The following is a 10,956-nucleotide window of genomic DNA, read 5'->3' as shown; positions in this document are numbered from 1 at the left end:
TTGGACTTAACAATAATCATATACATATTTTATTAAGTCTACAAAATCATTGTGCAAAGTTTCAAAACATGGTTTAGCCTAAATGTCAAAATTCATATGTTTACATTTTCGTGTTTTGGACTATTTTGCAAAATGATGATATTTTTCATTTGAGAAGTCCTTTTTGGAAACTAGTCATTGTAGCATGTCTATTATCATATCTACAATCATTCCCCAAAGTTTTATATTTTTTAGAATTTATTTGATATTTTTAAACAGTGTTTTAAAATTAGAAAAACTGTTTTCAGAACTTCATTTTCATGTATCAGTCCTCGGTCGACCGCATCGGTCGACCGCACCTGAGTTCATTTGTCAGTGGGCAGCAGAGAGTTTGTCGGTCGACCACCGCGGTCAACTGAGAGCTTGAAATTTCCACCGGTCGACCGCACCGGTCGACCGAAGAAGTCTCTGCTCGTTTTCTCAGGTTAGGATCTAGATCGCGGTCGACCGCGAATTTTTTCGGTCGACTGCCGATCTGTCAGTTCTGTTCCAATGGCTATTTCTTGTTACCGTTGGCTGGGGCTTTTTTGTCATTTGTTTGGGGGTTTTTGTTGTTGTTTCCTGTTCCTATATAAACCCCCAAACCCCCTTCTATCTCAACAACCATGAGAGTGATTTAAACAAGTTTAAGAAAGTTTTTAACAAGGGTTTATGGTGGGTTTGAGTTTGGTTTAAAGCTGTTTTGGTTTTCACAAGTGGAGGAGATCATCTTCTTGTTTGGGCTTCAATCTCTATCTCTCCATCTTATTATTCAGAGAAGAATCTCTAAACTCATTTCTAGCTTTTTATTATTTTGTTTATAATTTCTATATGCTAGATTTTAATTGAGTTTAGTTTGATTTTGATTTCACTCATTGTTGCACACACCCACTTGAGCTTATTGTATTTTTTGCATTCATAATATATTTAGGGTTGTGAGAGTTGTAACATTGAGTGTGAGCTTTCATTGTGTTCTCATACATAGTAGAGAACAAACATTTATTGAGCCTAATTGTGAGATTCACTTTTTAATACACTTGTACACCAAGAGGAGTGTGTGGTGAGAGTCGGGGATCGTTCCAAGAGGAGTGGCATCGGTTGACGAGCCTAGGGAGAGGTTGTAACCGAGCACTTGAGGGAGACACGGCTAGGTCCAACACTTGTGAGGGTTGTAGGCTGTCTAAAAATCACAATAGATAGTTGATCCCCCATCAAACACCGATGATGGAAGTTACAACTTGACGACTTTCAGAAGACTACAATTTGAGGACTTTCACGTAGAAGGCTACAATCTGACGACCTTCACGACAACTGATGAAAGCTCTAATTCAACAGCATTCACAATCAACATCGGGAGTTACAATCTGACGACTCTCATATTTTCAAGGAGCCAAGACGAAGATTACAAGAGGACGATCTGTGCAAAGCTCTAGCAAAAAGAGACTACAAATTGACGGTCTCTTCATATTAGAATGCAGATATCTCTCAAACCGTAAGGAATTTGGCAAAACAGAGGAAGCGAACCGAAGGGATATATCCTAGCAATGAGATATACTATGAGCACACCTAACGTGCGTTCTTCAACAGACTCATCCATGCGTCCCAAACTCTTGACGCAGAGTTGAATTCCAACGCACAAGCGGCCTGTGCGTTCAGCCACTAACTCTGCGTCTCGGAGTTCATCATGCTGAGCGGCCTGTGCGTTCAGCCATTAACTCTGCGTCTCGGAGTTCATCATGCTGAGCGGCCTGTGCGTTCAGCCTAAAACACCCTAACTCTGCGTCTCAGAGTTCATTACGCTGAGCGGCCTGTGCGTTCAGATACTAAAATAGGCCCAACTCTGCGTTTTGAGTCTAAAAACGCAGAGTTCGGGCCATGAACGCTATCTTTCAGCGTTTGACTCATTCAACCACGAATGGAACAGTTCCAAGAACCGTTTTTCCCCACGATTTGAGGGATTTCCGCCCCACTTAGGAGCGGATTAAGGGGGTAGTTACCACCCTTAATCCCCTATAAATACCAGAAACTCAATTGAGTTGGGGGATCGAATTTTTTCTTATCAACAAAGGGAGATTCGGTCAAAAGGCTGGCATATTTTGGATCTGGGATTTGGCAGCAACCGAGAGCTTTGGAGATCAACGACTTGAAGGAGCTCTTGAATCATTTTGGAAGGCTTTTAATTGAAGCCTTTGAAATTATTTGGCCTTGGCTTATAACCGACTTTCGGTTCAAATCAACTCTTTTTCAAGAGTTCAAACTCGTTCAGAGTTATCAACTCGATCAGAGTTCAAAACTTGCTCTGCAAGTTCTTCTAAAACTCGTTCAGAGTTATCAACTCGTTAAGAGTTATTTTCAAACTTGCCACGCAAGTTCTCCACAGCGTCAAATCGTGAGGAGAAAATCACGTTCCAGTGAATCAAGATGTTCGGATCGTCAACGAGAAGCAAACTCGACGCGAGCATTCGAGGGAGGCATCTCATCGCCACCGTGAAGAACCCAGAATTAAACAAAGGGGAGAATCAAATTCATTCTCCTCTCTTTTGTAATCGGAATCCAAATTGTAATTGATTTTGAGAGGAATACAAGTCAATTTTTCTTTGATTGTCTTTTTACTGCAAATTTCTAACAAACAAAAGATGACGACTCTGCTGGGGATGAGCTTCTCTGACGAAGAAGTGGTGGTGCAATCCGACGTTCATCTCACTGGAACGACCGTTGAAACTCTGATTATCGAGTTTGATCAAGCCAAGTACGAGGAGGCCCTCTCCTCCGGATCCCTTAGCCCCAGGGCTATGCGCAAGATCCACAACGTTTCCGAGGAGACTAAAGCTCCAGTTGTAGCCACCTCATCTAAAGACTATCTCCCATGGGGGGTTGCACTGTTCATACAGTCCCCTCTCTAAAGGAGAAGACTCGATTTCGGCACAACGTCAAAAAAGCCGATCCTCCAATCAACGCGAACTACGCGTTTATGAGCCTCAACATGAGCTCTGCAAAAGCCCAGCTAAACGCAACCCTCAGGTGTGCGTTTCCCAGATAGAACGTAGCCTTCAGAGGCATGTTTTAACATCAAAACCTGAACGCAACTCTCAAGAGTGCGTCCCAGAACCAAAACGCAACTCTCAGGAGTGCGTTTCGCAAACTGAACGCAACTCTCAGGAGTGCGTTTCAGAACCCGAACGCAGATCGCAGGACTGCGTTTCACTAGCAAAACGCAGACTTTGGTCTTGCGTTAATCAAGCTAAACACGACCCTCGTGTTCCTTCTTTGGAACACGATGTGATTCGTCGTGTTCAAAATGATCAACATGGATTTAAAATTCATGTTTACCAAGAACCAGTCCCATCCTTTAACGGACAGGGGGTTCCATCTCTACCCTCACGCTCTGTGAGAGGTGCCAAGGAGACTAAAGCTCCAAAGGTTGCTCCTATGCCAAAGGAAACCCTCTCCTTCAGCCGCCGAGATTACTCGAGCAGCCCCACCTCTAAAGGAGTGGACTCAGTTTATGCCAAACGCAGCCCTCAGTGGTGCGTTGTGCAATCAAAACGCAACCTTCAAAACTGCGTTGATTTGGCAGAACGCAACTCTCAGGAGTGCGTTTCAGAACCAAAACGCAACTCTCAGGAGTGCGTTCAAGATCCAAAACGCAGACTTACAAACTGCGTTAACCAACAAAAACGCAACCGGCAAAGGTGCGTTTCATCAACAAAACGCAGACTTCGGTCTAGCGTTAGTAAAACAGAACACGACCCTCGTGTTTCTTCTTCAGAACACGATGCGATTCGTCGTGTTCAAAAAGATCAACGTGGACTCAAGATCCATGTTCACCAGGAGCCAGTCTCATCCTTTAATGGACAGGGGGTTCCATCTTTACCCTCACGCTCTGTGAGAGGTTCATCCCAAGTCTCTGACTTGCGGGAATTGCTGTCGATGTTCAACCGACCGACGAATGTCGTTTTGCTCAATAATCGACGACATCATCACAGGAAGAAGACTTTAGAGGTTGAATACCTTGGAGTCACTTCTAACATGGTTGGTAGAGGGAGATCATCAACCCTTAGTTCTGACGAGTCAGAGACAGATCATTCTCCAAGCGTCAGAGAAATCACTAACGAGTTTGAAGGAATCTACCAACGTACTCGGACTCGAACAGGAGCCATTCCTCCTATCAACTATCAGAGTTTAGCCAGAGGAACTAATTCCGATGACGAACACTCAGCCATTGCAGAGTCCCAGTCATCAAGCTCTTTTGTTGAACATAAGAGCTTCGCTTATATGACGGGAAACCATGAAGATCTCGCGAAGAGACTTGATGAGCAGGAGGCCATGCTCAAATCACAGCAGGAGGCCATCAATGAACTCATGGCCATGTTGACTCAAATCGTCGCAGACAAGGCCAAATCTCAAGAGACAGATTCGCCGCTTAGGCAAGAATCTTCCCGGAGAGGAAAAGCGTCTTCATCCCGACCTCACACAAGCAAAAGGAAGGGAAAAGTGGTTGATGATGCGGCTTCTGACCAAGAAGCCCACAGCCTGGAATCTTCCTCTGATGAAGGAAGAGAGACTGAGAACGAGCAGAATCTTCAGTCTGCCAAAATGGAAGAATTGGAAGCCCGCCTTAAAGCCATTGCTAACAGAAGCGAGCTCCAAGATGAGGGAGTTATCAGACCCTATCCTGCCGAATGGGATGCAGCCCCTTATCCTCCAAAGTTCGAGGTCCCGACGCTACAAACTTTTGACGGCACGGGATCACCGAACCAACATATTTATCATTTCAAGTCACAGACTGGAAATATAATATCGAACGATGCCATACTGGCTCGATTGTTCATTGGCACCCTCAAGGGAATTGCCTTTGAATGGTTCAGGAAACTGCCTGCGGGCTGTATCCAAAAGTGGGCGGATCTAGAGAGACTCTTCCTGTCAAGATTCTTTGAAGAGGATACAGAAGTCTCCATCCATACCCTTCTTGCTACTAAGCAGAAGAAGAGGGAGTCCGTCAAAGCCTATGTCAAAAGATTCCGATCCATGGCTCTCCGGTGTTCGTCAGGTATGACACAATCTACCTTAGTAGAGACCTGTCGACACAACTTGCAAACCGACCTCCTAGCCCGAATAGGAGTTGCAGAATGCCGTTCTTGGAGACAACTAATCTCTCAAGGCGAGCAGGCTCAAAAAATCATTGCCAGGATCAAAGCTGAAGAACAAAGTAGGCAGGATCAACCTGAGCAATCGGACCAAGCCCAACCTTCTCCAGAGCAATCGGACCAAGTCCAATCTCCTCAGTCAGAAGGGGAAGATACTACGGCCACTGAAGCTAATCCTCTTCAGTAGGATGCCGGGCCTCCAACAACTATCACGTTAACAATTACCTCTGATAGTCAAACTCATCAGATAATGGCCTACCTGGTGATGTGATTCTATTCCGACTTCATGGATAGTGCCCCACTAGGTGATGTGCCTTGTCTACCTCTTTTTTATTCCCCTGCTAAGTCTTCATCAAGACTGGGGGTTGGTTACTTGGAATCCACTGGATTAAGAGTAACGAATCTTTCACATCGTCGAGTTAACATTACACTTCTGACGATCATCATCCCCACAGAGTATGCATTCAGTTTGCATCACTCCAAATTCTTGTCACGTTAACAATACACCTCTGACAAAACCCACTTATCAATCCTCGTCAATAGGATGATAAGTCCCCAAAGTTGCTCCAATTGCAACACAAATCCTGTCACGTTAATACTACACCTCTGACAAAACCCACTTATCAATCCTCGTCAATAGGATGATAAGTCCCCAAAGTTGCTCCAATTGCAACACAAATCCTGTCACGTTAACACTACACCTCTGACAAAACCCACTTATCAATCCTCGTCAATAGGATGATAAGTCCCCAAAGTTGCTCCAATTGCAACACAAATCCTGTCACGTTAACACTACACCTCTGACAAAATCCACTTATCGACTCTCTTCAATAGAGCGATAGGTCCACAAACTCGTCAAGTTAACACCACACCTCTGACGACCAAATCAACTTATCGACTCTCTCCAATTGAGCGATAAGTTCTCAAAATTGCTTCCATAGCAATATCTTTCTTGTCACGTTAACACTACACCTCTGACAAAATCCGCTTATCGACTCTCTTCAATGGAGCGATAGGTCCACAAACTCGTCAAGTTAACACCACACCTCTGACGACCAAATCAACTTATCGACTCTCTTCAATAGAGCGATAGGTCCACAAACTCGTCAAGTTAACACCACACCTCTGACGACCAAATCAACTTATCGACTCTCTCCAATTGAGCGATAAGTTCTCAAAATTGCTTCCATAGCAATATCTTTCTTGTCACGTTAACACTACACCTCTGACAAAATCCGCTTATCGACTCTCTTCAATGGAGCGATAGGTCCACAAACTCGTCAAGTTAACACCACACCTCTGACGACCAAATCAACTTATCGACTCTCTTCAATAGAGCGATAGGTCCGTAAAATACTGTTATGTTAACATAACACCTCTAACAGTCAACCCCCCAATGAACTTGTTAATTCTTTCGGTGTTTCAAGCTACACAGGAAGAAATGACACCAAAAATCCATGCCTTCACGCATGGGGGACTTTATCTCGATCCCTAATTAGAGATAAGTCTGCATCTAACACATGCTGCCGGGTAGCCTATTCCCGCAATAATAGCAAAGCCTACGTATTCAATATCGTAGCAGGTCGTTATTAATAACGCCAAAATCCATGCCTTACACGCATGGGGAATTTTATCCTGAATCCTAAGTAGGGATAAGTCAATGTCTAACACACGTTGCCGGTTAGTCTTTTACCGTGAAAAGGACATCAAAATCCATGCCTCACACGCATGGGGGACTTTATCTTGATCCCTAAATAGAGATAAGTCTACGCCTAACACGCGTTGCCGGTTAGTCTTTTACCGTGAAAAGGACATCAAAATCCATGCCTCACACGCATGGGGGACTTTATCTCGATCCCTAATAAGAGATAAGTCTACGCCTAACACGCGTTGCCGGTTAGTCTTTTCCCGTCAAAATGACAAAGTCTATGTATTCAAAATCATAGCATCAAGACTAAGAGAGTTCATTCTCTTAGCACAACGTTACATGTGGAACGGACCTAGATAATTCACATGCTAGCCCGACTCAAACGGTAATCGGTAAAGGCTTATCAAATCCGTTGATGGCTGAGGGTTTGCCAAAAATCCTACGCACATTTGCAGGCCCATCAGCTTAATAGATGTGAGTCGAGACTTAAAACAGATGCGCCAAAGACAAGTCTCAAAGACTTAGTCAAAAATGCACGGAAGCCACTTCCATGTCTTAAGTCAAAATGTTGACCCGCGATGCAAAAAACCAAACGCCGAGGTCACACCTGTGTTCCAAATTCAACATGCAACGGTGAAACCCGCATCTCAAGTTCAAAATGCAGGGTCCACCCCCACATTCCAGAAGCAGGATTATGGCACATACCTTCACACAGGTCCTGCATGGAAAATCCGTTCAACCAAGCTGCTTTCGAAGCGAGTGCAGAGAACAACTCCTTTGTGACAAGGAATCAACAGCTCCAAGATCAGAGTTGAGATCCAAAGTATTCCGAAAATTCGTCCCAGTCAACCGCGAACTTTCGAAAACTTTGGAGGGGGTTCTGTAGGCTGTCTAAAAATCACAATAGATAGTTAATCCCTCATCAAACACCGATGATGGAAGTTATAATCTGACGACTTCCAGAAGGCTACAATTTGAGGACTTTCACGTAGAAGGTTACAATCTGACGACCTTCACAACAACTAATGAAGGCCCCAATTCAACAGCATTCACAATCAACATCGGGAGTTACAACCTGACGACTCTCATATTTTCAAGGAGCCAAGACGAAGATTACAAGAGGACGATCTGTGCAAAGCTCTAGCAAAAGAGACTACAAATTGACGGTCTCTTCATATTAAAATGCAGATATCTCTCAAACCGTAAGGAATTTGGCAAAACGGAGGAAGCGAACCGAAGCCTTCGGCTAGGTTCGGATGGCCCCGTCTCGTCGAGATAGCCGATTTTCATATGTAATTCGTCCAATTCCGACGTACGGTTTGAAAGTTATGACCTGTTCTTCGTAGCAAGTAATGTTCTGAAGACCGTCTGCAAGACTGGACTTCATCAGAACATTGGACTTAGCCTGAAGCCCGCCAAGCCCGCCTAAGGTTCGCCTCTGCATTACAGAGTCAAAGCGCACATGCTCAACTCTGCGTTTTCAACATCAAAACGCAGAGTTAATCGCTAAAACAGCACAACTGTGCGTTTTCAGCCTTTAAACAGGCTCAACTCTGCGTTTTCAATCTAGAAACGCAGAGTTAATCTTTAAAACAGCACAACTGTGCGTTTTTAGCCTGAAACAGGCCAACTGTGCGTTTACGGCTCAACTGTGCGTTTATGGGCTCAACTGTGCGTTTTTAGCCTGAAACAGGCCAACTGTGCGTTTACGGCTCAACTGTGCGTTTACAGGCCCAGCTGTGCGTTTTCAGCCTCAGCTGTGCGTTTTCAGCCTCAACTGTGCGTTTTCAGCCCAGCTGTGCGTTTTTCAGCTCCAGCTGTGCGTTTTCAGCCCCAGCTGTGCGTTTTTCAACCTCAACTGTGCGTTTCAGGTCCAGAAACGCACAGTTCGAGCCCAGAACGCTGTTTTCAGCGTTTAACTCGTTCAAGCACGATTTGAACGGTTCCAGAACCGTTTTCTCCCCAAGATTTTAGGGGATCACTACCCTATCATGGAGAGATTTATGGGGAGCAGTTAGACCCCATTAAACCCTCATTAAGGAGATATTTAAGGGGGCGGTTATACCCTTAACCCCCTATAAATACCTCAAAACTCAACTGAGTTCGGATCCTCTTTTTTGGAGGGGGGGAGCTGACTTTTTGGGGATCCTTGATCGAGCATCTTGCCGCGTTCTGCAGCAACAAGGAGTTTTGGAGACCAGCAACAGGAGCTTCTTCCTTGGCTTATTAACCGAACTTTCGGTTCAAATCAACTCTTTTTCAAGAGTTCAAACTCGTTCAGAGTTATCAACTCGATCAGAGTTCAAAACTTGCTCTGCAAGTTCTTCTAAAACTCGTTCAGAGTTATCAACTCGATCAGAGTTCAAAACTTACTCTACGAGTTCTTCTAAAACTCGTTCAGAGTTATCAACTCGTCAAGAGTTATTTCAAAACTTGCCACGCAAGTTCTCCACAGCGTCAAATCGTGAGGAGAAGACATCGTTCCAGTGAATCAAGACGTTCGGATCGTCAACGAGAAGCAAACTCGACGCGAGCATTCGAGGGAGGCATCTCATCGCCACCGTGAAGAACCCAGAAATTTATCGGAAATATGAAAATTTACAAATGTAAACCAATAGCATAATAGTAAGAGGTTATAGAGTTAAAGCTTATTGCATAAAATTTTACTGTAGCAATGCTCCGAATAACAACAGTTAACTTATGACTTACGTAAAAAGACCAAGGAAAACAAAGTCTACTAATACAACATGTTTTCATATAGGAATCTAACCCATAACAAAGACACTGTATGAGCCTAAAAGAAATGACATCACAACCTGAGAAAATGGTAGCGATACAATAACAAATTTCTATTTTCCACTTGACATGTATATTTGACGCTTCATGAATCATGATTTTAGTTAGATAATCATTGTTTAAACGTCGAAAATACACAATTTAGAGTGCAAATCAAACTATATGCATCAATGTATCTAAGAAGATGAATAAAAACAACATAAAACAAGTCAACCAAAAATGATAACTCAATTCTGCAACAAATTATACATAAAAAGCAAAAATAATCATGGGAGAAATACAGCAAAGGGACATGAAGCTTACTTCATAATAAGCTTTCTTAAAGTCCCTTACAAGCGCCGGCCTTGTTCCTAAAGTAATAAAAAAATAAGCATCCAGTAAAGAAAAATAAACTTTTACAAAACATTAAATTTATTCAATAGAGAGAACACCTACTATGAAAATTCCTCTTATTCATATAAAAGACGTCACTTTGAACACAACTCGTCCATTGTCCTACATAGTTTAGTCCTAATAAAATAAAACCCCAAAACCAAGTAATTCATAATACAATGAAGAACGTACCTTTTCCCCAGTTGGAGTCTGAGGAAACTGTAGACGATGAAGTGCATATCCAACGTGATTACTTCTACGACTACAAACATCCAAGCAAAGAAATAATCAAATTACTGACGGATAATTGAAAAAATTCGAGAAAATTTGGGGGGTTAAAAAGTACAACATTTGACTCATATTTCCAATGTTTAGTTAAAGATATGATAGTTGAGAATGATAGTTGAAGATATGATAGTTGAGAATGATAGTTGAATTTTCATTTGTAGGGGTTAAAAAGTACAACATTTGACGCAACATATCTACTTCCATTCCTTGAAGTAGATTCAAAAGTTAAATTAGGTATGTAATGTCAATTTGTGTGTACTTCAACTTAATCATTTTATGAAACCATGGATGTCAGCTTCTACAGATAGCAAAAATGGGAGGGGGTGGGAGGGTAGGGGGGTTACTAAACTAAAGAAAATGTACAGGGAAATGTAATCTCATTTAAGATATAAATGACAATTACCTCTTGATGTTAAGCATGTCCTTAGCCTCACTTTGTTCCTCTATCAACATATCACTTGTATACTTGTTCAACAACTCCATTTTTTTCTTCTCCAACACCATCCTCTCAATCTCCTTGTCATCTGACAGAGGAACATGAACCACAAAGAAAGAAAGGGAGTTGACTTACACTTGTAGGAAAAAACATCAAAGCATGAGAAAGTCCTCCATGACCGCTAAGAAGATGTAATGGACGGCTAGCTTTCATTGATCAAACAAAAATCTGAAACCCAAAATAACATGAAA

The 10,956-nt window shown here is 42.8% G+C and overlaps 1 long non-coding RNA gene across 1 annotated transcript; it reads right to left on the bottom strand.

Annotated features, from left to right (window-relative positions):
• Window positions 9,939-10,752, bottom strand: LOC109842945. The gene is made up of 4 exons (XR_002247453.1): window positions 10,673-10,752; window positions 10,174-10,243; window positions 10,045-10,104; window positions 9,939-9,959 (listed from the first exon to the last, which is right to left on the bottom strand). It is a non-coding gene; the product is annotated as an uncharacterized LOC109842945 (long non-coding RNA).

This window comes from Asparagus officinalis, chromosome 5, assembly GCF_001876935.1.
Source record: "Asparagus officinalis chromosome 5, Aspof.V1, whole genome shotgun sequence".
Classification (NCBI taxonomy): Eukaryota; Viridiplantae; Streptophyta; class Magnoliopsida; order Asparagales; family Asparagaceae; genus Asparagus; species Asparagus officinalis.
Note: the sequence above shows the minus strand (reverse complement) of the source record. Positions and strands in the feature narration are given on the sequence as shown.